Raw genomic sequence first — 14651 nt, 5'->3', positions numbered from 1 at the left:
AAATTTTAATATCAATAGACACTAACTAACTTATCACAGTATTAAATGTGTTCAGATGCTCTGTCACCAAGCCTCCATCTTTCATCCTCAGGTTATACAACTTTTTCCATAGGAACAGTTTATTCACTAGAGACTTAGATTATGTGTCCCACAAAGCCTTCGTTGTAGCTTCCCTTGATACATTCAACAATACTAAATCTGAGACACATAATCGTATTGTGCTCTTTGCCTTCTGATCCAACTTCTTCCATTCTTCATCGGACACTCCCATTGGTTTAGTACCCAGATCTACTGCAATCCACTGACCTTTATCCACCAACAGATCCTCCATCTTGAGTTTCCACAACTCAAAACTCTGACCATTAAATTTCTCGATCTCTATCTTTCCACTGCTCGCCATCTTCTTTCATCACCAGAATCGATCTCACAAATCTCCCACTAAACATGGTCTACCACAGGCCCGAGCGAAACCCCTCAGCAACAAAGGCGTCCCCTTGAAGCCAAAAAAGCTCTGATACCAAATGTAGGTTTTAACCCCATACAGAAATTACCTGCATACGAATTCTAAAACACATAAAATAAACAATGTGAGAGAATAACACATAAAACGCATATACACAGATATTTTCCCCTGGATCCCAAAACCGGGACTACCAACTTGATTTTTCATTATGTTCCTTTCAATGTTGCAATACATATTTATACATGCCGAAGCATCCAATACCATGGATCGAAAACCATCGCATCTAAAACCATGGACCGAAAACCATCGTGTCCAAAACCATGTGCAAAAAACATGCACAAAACCATAGGTAGGTATGCCCAACCTAATAAAGTGGGGTTACCTGCACCCCTTAAACCCCTTGTGACCCCCCCCCCCCCACACAATTGGCGCTATGTGGGCTAGTCATGGAAATAATATAACACAACCTAACACATTCCACTCATCACACACCTTTCCTAGGCCTCCCATCACCTCCAACACCTCACATTTTGCTCTTGGATGTATCTTGTAGGTTTCCTGTAATTCCTACAAGATCATCCTATAGGTTTCTAATACATCCTGTAGGTTTTCCTGAACGGCCTGTTTTGAGGCCGAATTGATGGAAAACCTCTAGGAAGTCACCAAAATCCTCCCAAGGGTCTCCCACACCATCGAACCATCTCCTAACCCTTCCAACCATCCTCCAACATCCTTAATGCACCTGCCACATCACCAAAAGAAATTAGTTTGCATACTTGATTTTGCATGAAAAGACAAAAAGACAAAAACAAATTTATTTCAGTCCCTTTACTTGCACATTAGTGAGGTTTGATGCTTCTTACTTGCATGCTTAGATAGTAGCATTTGGTTCATGATAATTTAGCATTATTGTAAAGAATAATTTCTTGGCAGTTAATTAGGAAATGGTGTGATTTAGCATTGAATTTCCGTCTCTTTCCCTGTACTTTCTTTCTTGAAATAGATTAAGGTTCCATTTGAACATTTCATTTTTTGCAATTAGTTTAGGATTTGACTTTAGTACATGCACTCCATTACATCATGACAGCAAAGGAAGGGCACATTGTATGCCGCACATATAGTGCTGACACCTCTTAAGTTTGTACGAACCTCGGGTTAATATTTAAAGTTGGTAGCCTTGGGAGTTGCATCATTCTTGTTGCAATACCGAGGCCCGTCACTTTTTGGCACCGTTGCCGGGGAGGTGTCAAAGTATACATTTTTTTCTTCCCTAGTTGATTCATTTCTTATTAATTTTTTCAAAAACAAAAAATAATTTCATTAGGCATATTTCATTTCAAAAATAGAAAAGTGCATTGCATTAGTGATTTCATTCAATCATAACAAAAAAAAAATCTCCAACACCAACCCACCCCCCCAATTGATCACATGGTGTAGTAAGAGCCACATCACCATTCGATTTTGTAGGTAGAAGAAGAAGATGACAAAGAATGAAGAAGAAATGGATGGAGATGACGACAATGAGGAAGATCCTCTCAGATTTCCCATTCAATATACTGATGGTAGTGTGCACATGAAGAACATCCCTCCATCTTTTCTTCCAAAATTTCATGGTTTAAGGTTAGAGGATCCGGAAACCTTTCTATTTGAATTTGAAATTTTTTGTAGATCTTATGGTTACTTATTAAAACCTCAAAAACTAAGATTGTTTTTGGCAACATTGAAGGATAGAGCTCTTAAATAGTTCATGAGTTTAGGGACTAATTCAATAAGATCATGGAATGATATGCAAAAGGTATTTCTAGAAAAATATAAAGATCATGATCTTAAGGAAGAAATCTTTAGAATGAATCGAAGAGAAGATGAGAGCCTTGAGGTTCTAATAGAGAGGTTCATGTACAATGTTAAGAGGGGTAAGCTACATCATTTAGGATCTGACACACTAAAAACCCTCTTACTTAGAACAATTAGGGATGAGTGGATTGATCTCCTTAATCTCATGAGTAGAGGTGATGTATATCAATTATCATTTGAGGAAATTTGTGAAACATGCAAACACATACCAAGAGGAAAAGAAAGAGTACGTAAATCAGCATCAAGATCGGTAAGTCAAGCTAAACTTGGAAATTTGTTTGATTCTTTTAAAACATAAATTCTTAGCAATCTATCAAAACAAGTAGAAATGTTAAGAATGCAAGATGAAGGAAATGAAGATGTTGATATTTTTGTTGCAGAATCACATGATGTTAAACATTGTTTATCATTACCAAGGTTGAAGGAAGTTCACCAAGAGAACAATGGAGCAATTCAATTGCCAATGCAGCAATGTTATGTAGCTCCAAGAGGACCATGGCAGCCTATTTAGCCTGATATGATGCAAGAGCCTAATTCACAATCTCAAGCTTATGCACATCCACCTCAAAGTAATTGTAACACACTCTTTCCTTAGCAACGTTGGCCATCTCAACCCCAAAACCAATCTTAGCAACAAGGTTGGCAAGGAACTTATGGGAGCCATTCACAATATCCTCAATATTTTCCTCAATATCCTCCATACCAAAATCTATGTTAGCCTTACCATTCACCTCCACCACAACCACAACCCCATCCACATCCATCTCAAATATACACTCCCACTCAACTACCTAGACCACCATTTCCAAACCCACACTTTGAAGTAGCTCATCCCACTTACAATGTTGAGGTACAACACTTCCAAAAATCTCCTCTTGAGATCAATGGTATTCACCATAGCTTAGGAAGAGTATTGAAAAAAAGAGATCATCTTGATATCATTGAAGGACCACATCCAAAAGAAGAAGATTCAAATAAGAAGACCACAGAACCATGGGCTACGATTGATGAAGAGCAGACATCAAAATCAGAGATCGAGAGAACTCCCTCATGGTTACCATCAAATCCTCCATGTATTCAAGAGAACAATCAGAAAAAAGAGGAAGATTTGAAGGTCATGGTAGAAGAAGACATGAAGAATGATCCAGATCAACAAAAGGACCAACGAAATCACAACTATATTGAAATATGGTTCCAAACAATCACTAAGTTGAAGCATCACTCTCTTCCTCAACTATGCTTGATCCTTTCAAAGGCAAAGCATTTGATCACTCAAATCCAGGTACATTTCAAGGCATACATTTCAAGCCTCCACATCATTTCGTTTATCATTTTAATGTGCACATGGCTCCATTGGAAGTATGCTTATACTTGAAAGTGATTTAGTAGGGTAGGGTACAAGAAAAATAAAAAAATCCTCAGGTGAAAACCTCCTTTGAGGCATCTTAGATTGGCTCATTGATTCAAAACCTCTATGAGGCGGTCAATGGGTTGGAAAAAAGAAAGAAAAAAGAGGAAAAAATAAAAGATCCTAGGTGAAAACCTCCTTTGAGGCACCTAGGCAGACCTACTAATTGAAAACCTCCTTGAGGTGGCTAGTAGGCCTAGAAGAAAAAAATAAATAAAAAAAATAAAAGAAATCCTTGCTCCATGCATCTCTTTGATGAATGCATGTACTCTCCAACATTTGCAAGTAACAAGAACAAGTTGATACCAAAGGGAAAATTAGTCAACCCTAGTCAAAATAAGTCAAATTTTGACTTTCTCCTCCTTTGCTCAAATGATCCAACAAGGCCAAGGCCATGCCAATCCATCACACTCATCTATTTCCACCATCCACCCATCATTCTCAAGCTTCTACCATTCAATTTCCTTGATGTCCTAAGAAACTACAGGATGCTATGTTTTACTACAAGATACAAAAATACATAGAGCACAAATTCGTTTTTTCCATAACTTGAAAACCATGCATCCATTTGCCAAGTTGTTTCAAGGGGAGATGTATATGGATGATGGTAACATGCTCAAGCAATTTCAGCAAATTCTAATGCACGGTTTCCAAGAAATTGGCCTCCATCACCTTCAACCATTTTTGTATTTTATCAATATCCGTGCATCCATTTAAAAAGTTGTTTCATGGGGAGTGCATATGGATGATGGTAACATGCCCAAGAAATTTCAGAAAATTCTAGTGCACGGTTTCCCAGAAATTGGCCTCCATCACCTTTAGCCATTTTTAGTTTTTCTCAAGATCTGTGCATCCATTGACCAAAACATTTCTATGGGAAGGTACATAATGATGATGGCAACATGCTCAAAACATCTTAGCTCAATCGAGTCTACCATTTGGGAGATATGTAAAAAAGAAGTCGTTGTCTTGTAAACCTACAGGATACAAAACAGTACCTACAGGATTGGTAGTGGGCAGTTTTAAAGGAGATCCAGAGGTCAAAGAAGCTCCTCCAGAGCTTAGTAGCAGCATCAGGATCATTAGCATCACCATCCAACACCTGCACATCAACATCAACTCAGCAACAACATGCATGTCTCTCCAACAACCATCAGGTAGGTATAGGTATGCAATATTATAGTTAGAAATTTGTTGTCAATGCATGAGATATGGGGTTTTATAAGCTAAGGATTGGTCAGCAGTCTCAGCCACCTTCAACTAGTTAATTGCAACTTACTCCTTCACTCATGCAATGTTGAAAAGTCAAATTATGAAGGGTGATGATTTTAAGGAATGAGGACAATAGTTAAAAGAAGAAATTGTTGCAAAGGCAAAGGTCACCACAGCATTCCAAGCCCTTCATCCACTTCATATTCACTATCTATTCATCATTCATCCATCCCATTTCATTATTGAAAAAAAAAACAAACAAAGAGAGCATCCTCTCCATTTTTATGAAATTTCCATTTGTAGGTCAACAAGAAGGATGGTCAAAGAGAAAAGGAGGATCAAAAAGAGATCCATGTAACTCACATTTTTATTTTACCACTCATTACCATTCATTCTTCCACCATTTCTATCATTTTTTCCACTCCTTTACTTCAGTTTACAAAGGGACTGTGTTTTCTACAGGATGATCCTGTAGGAATTACAGTGACCCAGAAATCCTACAAGAGGTATTCCTAAGGAAAATAAATGGTGGAACAAGGTAGCAAAATGTTGATAAGGGTGTGGAAGACCTTGCCAAACTAAAAAAATAATCAAGAACCATCTTGAATAAGGGGAAGAAGGAAAACTAATGGTCTCAAGAAACAAGGATTTTTCTTTGCACAAATATTTTTTTTGGCTTGTCCTTGCAGAACTTACAACCAAGATTCCTAATGCACAAGAGAGAGGCCACCAGGGCCATGGATGAGGCACAATGAGGTCACTAAGTTGCTCAAAGGATGAGCAACACTTTCAGCAGGGGGTATAATGGGCCTCTAAATTAGACATAAATTAAAGCCCATGCCTCTAATTTAAAACATAAATTAAGGCCTATTACCATCCTTCAGCACATTAAACCTCTCTTTTTGCATTAGATAATTTATTTTTAACTTTAATATATTCATTACAAAGGTTTACGAATAATCAAATATTTGTGCCTAATATTATTTATTTTTCGTGGAATATTATGAGAATATTGGGCAGATTATGAAGAGTTGGAGGGGGAGATAATTTAGGAACTTTTCCCCTACTACTAGATGATCAATAATAAATAATAATTCAACAAGATTATGGAATTATAGCACAAATTGTGCAAGTCCAATGATTGAGAAAATCAAGGAATGTGTTCCACTAATCAAGGGAGCAGATCCACTAATCAAGGGATTTGGGTGGGGAAAGCTTCCTCCATTCATGGACTAATTCTTAATCATTTTTTATAAGTACCAAGTTGAATTTTCCTCTACGGAATGATTGAGAAAATCTAGGAATGTGTTCCCTACCATTTAATGCAAATTCCTAGTATTGGGGACTAGATCCACTAATCAAGGGATTCTGGTGGGGAAAGCTTCCTCCATTATGGGGAATGATTCCTAATAATTTTGTATAAGTACCAAGTCGAATTTTCCTCTAGGGATAAGATATTTTTCATTAGTGTTATTGTGGAGAGAGCTTGTATTTTTGCAGTTCCATTGTATTTTCTTGTAGGGATGTAATTCTATTGATGAAAATAATGAAGATTGGTTTCATGTTTAGATTTTAAATCTTGTTATCCTCCATAGTTATCTGATTTTCCTTGGGCTTCACCATCCCAGGAACCTTAGAGCCATTTTGTATAATTTTCTTTCCTTCTTTTCATTGCTTATTCACATTCATCTCTAGTTTTTATGTCTTTTTATTTCTGCATTTAGGATTAATAATTTCTTGTTGTAGGGTTGAGTTAAATGGTTGATGTAAGTTCTTTTGTAGGATCACAAGAATTATTTCATCCTTTGAAAATCTTTGGAAGTTCATAATAATCATTGAGTTTCTTGGATTAGTCTTCTCATTCCAAAATCTAGATTGTTGGACCTCCTTTTTAGCAAAGAACAATGAATTTCTTCTATTTTTTAGAGCATGCTAACGAGCTTTAATCAAATTGATTCCACTTGTATTAGATCAAAAAAAAATTCTAGTTGATAACAAAAATTACCTCATTGCACTTTCACTTGATTTGCTTAGACATTTCTTAGATTCACTAGCTCACTAGTTCTCAAATTTCTAGATTTTCAGCTAGTAATGTTTTTATTTTTTTTCATGGGTTAACATAAGTATTTTTGAGTGATTCCACTTGGAATAGGGACTTAAGACATCCTAGTTAATAAAAAAAACCCCATCCAATTTGGATTTTCTTAGTCATTAAACCCTCACCAATTTCATCATTTCACAAGGAAACTTCTCCAAGCTTTTTGAGCGAATCCATCCATCTTCCGACTTTGGTTTTGAGTTCTAAGTGATCCTAGGGATTTTCCCACTCCATTCCACCCATCACACACCTTTCCTAGGCCTCCCATCACCTCCAACACCTCACATTTTTCTCTCGGATGTATACTGTAGGTTTCATGTAATTCCTACAGGATTATCCTGTAGATGTCTAATACATACTGTAGGTTTTCCTAAAATGGCCTATTTTGAGGCCGAATTGATGGAAAACCTCTAGGAAGTCACTAAAATCCTCCCAAGTGTCTTCCACACCATCCAACCATCTCGTAACCCTTCCAACCATCCTCGAACATCCTTAATTCAGCTGCCACATCATCAAAAGAAATTAGTTTGCATACTTGATTTTGCATGAAAAGACAAAAAGACAAAAACAGATTTATTTCAGTCCCTTTATTTGCACATTAGTGAGGTTTGATGCTTCTTACTTCCATGCTTAGATAGTATCATTTGGTTCATGATAATTTAGCATTATTGCAAAAACATATTTTCTTGGCAGTTAATTAGGAAATGGTGTGATTTAGCATTGAATTTTCGTCTCTTTCCTTGTACTTTCTTTCTTGCAATAGGTTAAGGTTCCATTTTGAACATTTCATTTTTTACAATTAGTTTAGGATTTGACTTCAGTACATGCACTCCATTACATCATGATAGCAAAGGAAGGACACATTGTATGCCGCACATATAGTGCCGACACCTCTTAGGTTTGTAAGAACCCTAGGTTGATATTTAAAGTCGGTAGCCTTGGGAGTTGCAGCGTTCTTGTTGCAATACCGAGGCCCATCAAAACCCTCAGATATTGAGAATGTATCTACGTATTCATCTACTAGAGACAAATTTTTATTACATTACATATCATCATATTCCTAGAAACATGAATACATTAACAGATGCATTGGCTAATTATGTGTTGGATAGAAATTTGCGAAACATGTAAAAACTCAAAAAACAAACACATGTGTACCATAGTATGCAAGGAAGTACAACATATGTGTGTGTGTGTGTGTATGTGCATGTGTGTACCGGTAATGTTTTCCATACATCAAAACCCCAAAAAAAATATGTGTGTTCAAAATACAACGGTGGCTCACAGGCCCTATACATCGGTGGCTTGCAAGCCTAAAAGATGTGGAATGCTAGACCTATGCACTAAACAACATGATGCTTATGATAACATGTAACTACTCAGACTACGCGAGTCAATAGTCAGCAAATCCAATCTGACACCCCCACTATATGCCTCTAGTACTAGAGTGGGAAATGACCCATATGGGCATACTCTGAGATCCCATGGGTCAAACCCTCGAGATTCCACACAATATCCTTTGTCACTTCACTCCTGATAAGGAGCAACATCAAACTGCCGAGAAACATGCCTTGCAATCGGGGACATCTCGGTAGGGAATTCTAGTCCAACATCTACATTCATAAAATAAAAGTGTCATAAACACATATATCTCAAAAACAATAAAAAGCATCAAAAATTTAAAAATTGTTTGTTACCTCCATCATCAAAATCCTCCCCCTCTAGGAGCGGCATATCCGAATCTCCACAGAAGTTAGTACCACTGTAAGGCCAATCCTCCACTATGATCAACTATCGTCGTAGCCACGACAAAAAGGCAGGCTTATAGGACATCTATTGGCCCCCGGTGACCCTGGGCATCAACTCACTCCAACGAACCATCTGTGAGTCTTGTAGCATCGGCAGTTCCACCTCAGTCAGTTGGTATTGGAACAGCGGAACCCGCTCTACGAAGAAGATCACTAGCACAGACCTGAAGCAAAACTACTTCAAGTTTCCCTCCTTAGCTTTTGATAGTTGGTGCTTCATGTTGAATTTCATAGCTTCTGCCTAGTTAAAGATAGTGGGCGTCGTGCAGTCGATAGCATACTGAAACCTTGACTTATTGGTCTCATGCGGCGCTTGGTACCTAGCCACTCTGTTGATGGTCAGTAGTAACACTCTCAACACAATATCTCGAACTTTCTTAATCTTGATCTTGCTACTTTTTGATTTGGTAGCTTCCGGGCAATGTTCGGAAAGTAGCGTGGTCACACTTTCCCAAAATCGGCCTTAACCCATATAGATTAACTGGCTCCCCTCTCCGGGACAATCCTGTGATGAAATAAATTTCTGAAGTTTCCAACTCTAGCTCTTGGTCACCAATGATGAAAATTTCCCGATTCACGTCCCAGAGACTGATCAGGTATCGTAGAAATTCGGGTTGAGCCCATAGACCTATTGTAAGAAAGAATTTGAGGAGCCCATAGTTCCTCAAAGTATCCAAGCAATTTAGGTTAGCTATTGCTTGAGAGTCAATATCATCATGCTTGTGTTCCTTACAATCCACCATTTTTCACGATTTTTTCCCTACAAAAACCATATAATCAAGTCAATAATCATCTTTGGCAAAAAAAAATTGGATTCAAGTGGTCAAATTGAGAAAAAACTTGAAAATTCTTTTCTCACGGCGCCAGGGTGACTAATCTAAAAATAGTGGCACCGATGGCGCGGTTGGCAGTCTTAGTAACCCCCGATCGACGTGATTCCATGCCCAGAAATCATGTCGATCAAGGGAGAAAAAGTTTTGCCAAAACCTCCTCATGAAATCCAAAAAGTGGATAAAAACAAGTGAAATAAGTATGAAAATGGAGCTTAAGGTCTTGGCTCTTACCTGCAACTGATGACTTGGCGAATGACCTCTCGGATCTCCCGCAATCTGCTCCGGAAAAATTAGGGCACAAGTGGGTAAAAATCTCTTCACACAAAGGTAAAATGGTAAATGGTAAAAAATAATTACTTTTGCCCCATTTTATTCATTTTTTCATGAAATATTAGGGTTTTTGAGTATTTTTGACCTATTTTGCCTCAAAACTAGATAATGCATTTACCTTTTTGTGTAGCGACAGGTGACGGATTGTCGATGATGGTACTAGAGTCACGTTTCAACTCTTTTCTCAACTCGTAAAACTCAAATGAAAAGATCGTCGAGTATTTTTCCCTTTTTGACTCGTAAAAGAGAATAAAATGGGGGGTCTACTTTCAAGCTCTTTTCCAACTCTTTAAACATGAAAATATTTCCAATCTCTTGTCATTTTGAACTCGCTAAAGGCTTAAAAACATTGTTCACCTAGTATATGTTTACCCCTTTTTCGGGCTGGGATGCACTATTTACGAAAAAGGTACTCCTTGACTGAAATGGTCAAGCAATTCTCTCAAGTATCATTTTCTACCTTTTCAGGCTCAAGAGACACAAAAGTACAAAAAGGGACCATGTGGAGTTTTATTTTTTGTGTCTTTTTCAAACTCTCTAAACGTGAAAAATATATTGAGTTACCCCTTTGTCGGACTCACTAAACAATAAACGACATTGGATTCGTTTCCATGATGAACGTGAGCTCATCCTTCCTGGGGCTCATTAAACTTACTAGGTCAAATTTGTCCAAAGGATGAACTTACAGTGCAAGCATATGATATCCCCTTCAAGCTTGCGATAAAAAATAATTGGGGTAAATTGGAAATTTTATTAGTCATGTCGACAGCTCACTCTTGAACATGACACTTTCTGCTTCGTGTCGGGTTGGGATATCCTCCATCTCATTGGACCTTCCTGGGTTGGGCCACTCAGTTTTTCCTTCCATTTGATCTCTGCCACGTCATCATGACCACTGATCATATGGATCCAACAGTTGCCAAACTCCATAATCATGTTGCTGATATGTTCAAGAGTTAGTCCTTCTGCAGTTACACTTACTCCTGATTCTTTGTATCATCTAAAACCATTTTAATTCCTTTGTCTCATGTTGATATGTGGGATAGATCATGGCCCTCCTTTGACACAGTCACATCCTATCAACTTCATCTCATTATCCAGGAAGCTGACCGAGAGACTCCCTTCCAGTACCATAGATTTTGCATGCCCCAATGGCAAGTTCTTCACACGCGATGACAAGTTCACATCATTGGCTTTCGATCGAGTGATTTCATGGGTGTTCAACATCAGTTCCTTTATTCACATTCCGTGAACTGTACTGCCAGTAACTTGAGATCCATTGTCATTATTGGCAGTTTCTCTCACACTTGTTAATGGTTCACATCATTGACCGATAATCAAGCGACTTCCTTGCATGTTTGACTTTAACAAATTCATTCACATGTTAGGATTTGTACTTTGATCAAGTCGTTTGGAGTGCAAGACCCTGGGCTAAGATTACAAAAGTCCAGGTTGCGAGGCGATGTGACATGGTCATGTTGACATACATGTCTCTTTCAGATGGATGGTTGCGACCATACCATGAGTTGTTATATGTGATCCTTCTCATTATTGGATAGCTGTGACCATACCTTGGTTTCATTATGATCCTTTCTACTGGGTAGTTGCACCCATGCCTTGGATCCATCTACATGATCATTCTCTGGATGGCTGCGTCCATACCATGATTCATGTATCATTATTCAAAGTTTTAAGTGATGTATATGTATTTATTCTTGCTTGCAGGTTTTCTGATGACAGACTCTAGTTCCCTGCTTCCACTTGTAAATCATTTCACCCCTCACTCTAGTTTGACCTTCACGCTTTAGGGGGCATCTGTTACACAACATTTTGTCACTGTCCCTATACTCCCCATCTATGATCTTGGAGGACCTCTACAGTGTACCCGACATGCTTTCCCATCATGAAGAAACTCCCAGTATGTCCCTCTTCATGAGCAGAATAATTCTACTTTACATCATTTCCCAAGAATATTCCTTCTATCCGAGTTTAGAAGACCGACGCTACTCACTAGTTTTCTCCTCGTGTCGATTTACAAAGGTTAAAACTAACCCTCGCACCGATTGGAGTGAGTGAGCCCTTTTCTAGTCGCATCGATCCTCTTTTGGAAGGTTTTTTAAATAAGGAGCCAAAGCTTCCATGTATAGAAGCTTCGTAACGAAAATCTAGTAGATGGTTAGGCCAGATAGAGCTGAGGAAATCAGTTTGGGCTCCTTTCCCCTATTAGTATGGAACGACCTCAAGAGATAATAGCTTCTCCCATAATGAGAGGAACCATCTCCCATCCATCCAAGCTATATAAACCTCTCTTTTTCCCAAGAAAAAGCTAGTTGGAGTTTTGGAGCAAGTTTGAATAACCAACAAGTCATCTATAGCTTATAGCCTTCTAGTGTATGTTTGGGGGAAAATAGTATGGTTTTGGTTTGGTTTGAGACAAGAGGGAAAGAGGCTTAAAATTTCCATTGTTGGGGCTATCCATGAAGTGCTAGCAGAAGTGTGGGAACCTGGATACGTCAGAGGAGACCAGCGACATCAAGGCACTAGTTGTAACCTCTTTCTGATTTATATAAATGCAACTATTGATTGATTTCCTACATGAAGTGTCATTTTACATCTTTATGGCTTAATGTTCCTTAACCTATTAAGTAAGTTGAATACAATATTGTATGCTATCACGTTTGTTGTTGTTGTTGTTTGCTTGTTTCAGGTATTCGAATGAAGGAAACAGAAGATAGCTGGAGTGAGGAAGCAGGATCATCACCAAGTGGAATAGCGTTCTAAGAGGTAGACCCTCTTAATTGATTCTAGCTTAAGGATATTTTCCATAGATTGTTTGTTTGTGGCTAGACCCACTCTCTCAAGCTAGAGGAATTGTTTGTGTCCACACTGAGAATTTACCTACACCACACAAAGTCATTGTAAAAGAATCATTATAAAAGTTGTATAAGTGTCTATCTGCCAAGAGTTGAAGAGGCAGTTCGGGAGGTCTAGGGTCATCATTAGGTGGTTGTGTCATAGTTGGGATTATGGTCTAGTGTGTCTTCTTCTTCTTATACATCATTCTATATCATTGTAAAGTGGACCATTTTCCCTGGTACAGGAATCCATTCTTCTTTTGTTCTTCTATAGAGTGGTAGGGTGGTGCTAGGTTGGTGCTTGAAGTCACCAACAGGTTCAAGCCTGTGAAAACTTCAAGGTGGTAGGGTGGTTCTAGGGTGAGTTGTAGCTCACTGGGTGTTGGGCCATCCATTCAATTGACTACTGAAGAATCTCAGACGTTGGAGTGTCCATCCATTGGGAGCTAGAGAAGAATGCTTTTCTAGATTCTAGGAAGTTGGAACTTTCTTTTCAATTGGAGTTGAAGATTAATAATTATTAGAAAAGCGTTCAGGTGGCTTTTGTCCCGGATGGGGTTTCCACCTTAAAAACTGTGTGCACTTTTGTTCCTTTTGTTTACTACTATCATTGTATAAACATTGATAATAATTGAATATTAACTAATGCTCTAAAAGATTAATAATAATATTAATTGAAAGGAATATTGATTCACCCCCCCCTCTCAATATTTCCAACAGTACTTTGTACATGTTTCCCAACATGCTATTTCTATTCAATTAAGAATTGTGTTGATATTCAACACTAAACATGAAATTAATTATAAGTTTTGAAAAGAAAGGAAAAGACTGAATTGTCCCCTTAACCACACAACAAGTCTTAGGTTAACATAGTGGTCATCCCTTGTTATGTAAGGGGGTGTGTTACATGTCATACATTATTTATTATATGTTGTCTTTTTCTTTCCATTTATTTTCACAAGGTTATCTATAGCTTGAGCTTTTTTGCATGTAACTTAGTTGGCATGATTGTGCCTAAGATTTTCTTGAAGATTGAATACTAAGTTCCTAAGGTGTTCTTTTCTATGGTGACATTTTTTTTTATTTATACAAGTCATCTGGCCACATAGTGGCCATTATTTCCCAACTAAAGAAAACTTGTTCGAGTTTCTTTCTTTTATGGGGAGAAATGACATTGTCATTGTTGATGTTTAGGTACATGCCGTATATATCCTTTATAGTGTACTTTAGTTTATATTAAAATGTTCATTGTCTTTCATGTCTTATACTTTGCATTGTATATTCTTTCATTTTCAGAAGAGGAACTCATTATTGATAGTAAGAAGTGGGAATTGAAGAAAGAGGAATTGAACAAGGCTAGCAAGTGGTAGCTTGTAAATTAGGGGTAGCAACTCCTTCTAGCAGGTGTTAGTAAATTTTCAGGGGTAGTAGTCCCTTTCAACAAAGAATGATAAACAAGCAAGGGAAAGAGTCCCTTCCAGTGAGTACTATTAAACGAGTATGGGCGGAAGTCCCTCTCAATGGTAGATAATAAATTAGCAGGGATCGAAGTTCCTTTTAGTAGTATCAAATAAACCTACAAGTGGTAGCTTGTGGGGCCATGATGTAATCAATTTGAATCTTGTAATAAAAATAATATGAGTGCCTTGTGTATCTTTTTTTCATGTGCTTGATGTTTATGATGTTCTGTTCTACCTGATTGAGTTGTGTTGTTGATCCATGAATAATTGATAAAGTGATTAAAAAGTAAAATTTGTGAAGAATTGTATATTTTGGCCACACTACTGATT

The sequence above is a fragment of the Pinus tabuliformis genome, chromosome 4_2 (genome assembly GCF_031772625.1).
Source record: "Pinus tabuliformis cultivar Carrire ecotype Pingquan chromosome 4_2, CPIR1, whole genome shotgun sequence".
Lineage (NCBI taxonomy): Eukaryota > Viridiplantae > Streptophyta > Pinopsida > Pinales > Pinaceae > Pinus > Pinus tabuliformis.
Note: the sequence above shows the minus strand (reverse complement) of the source record.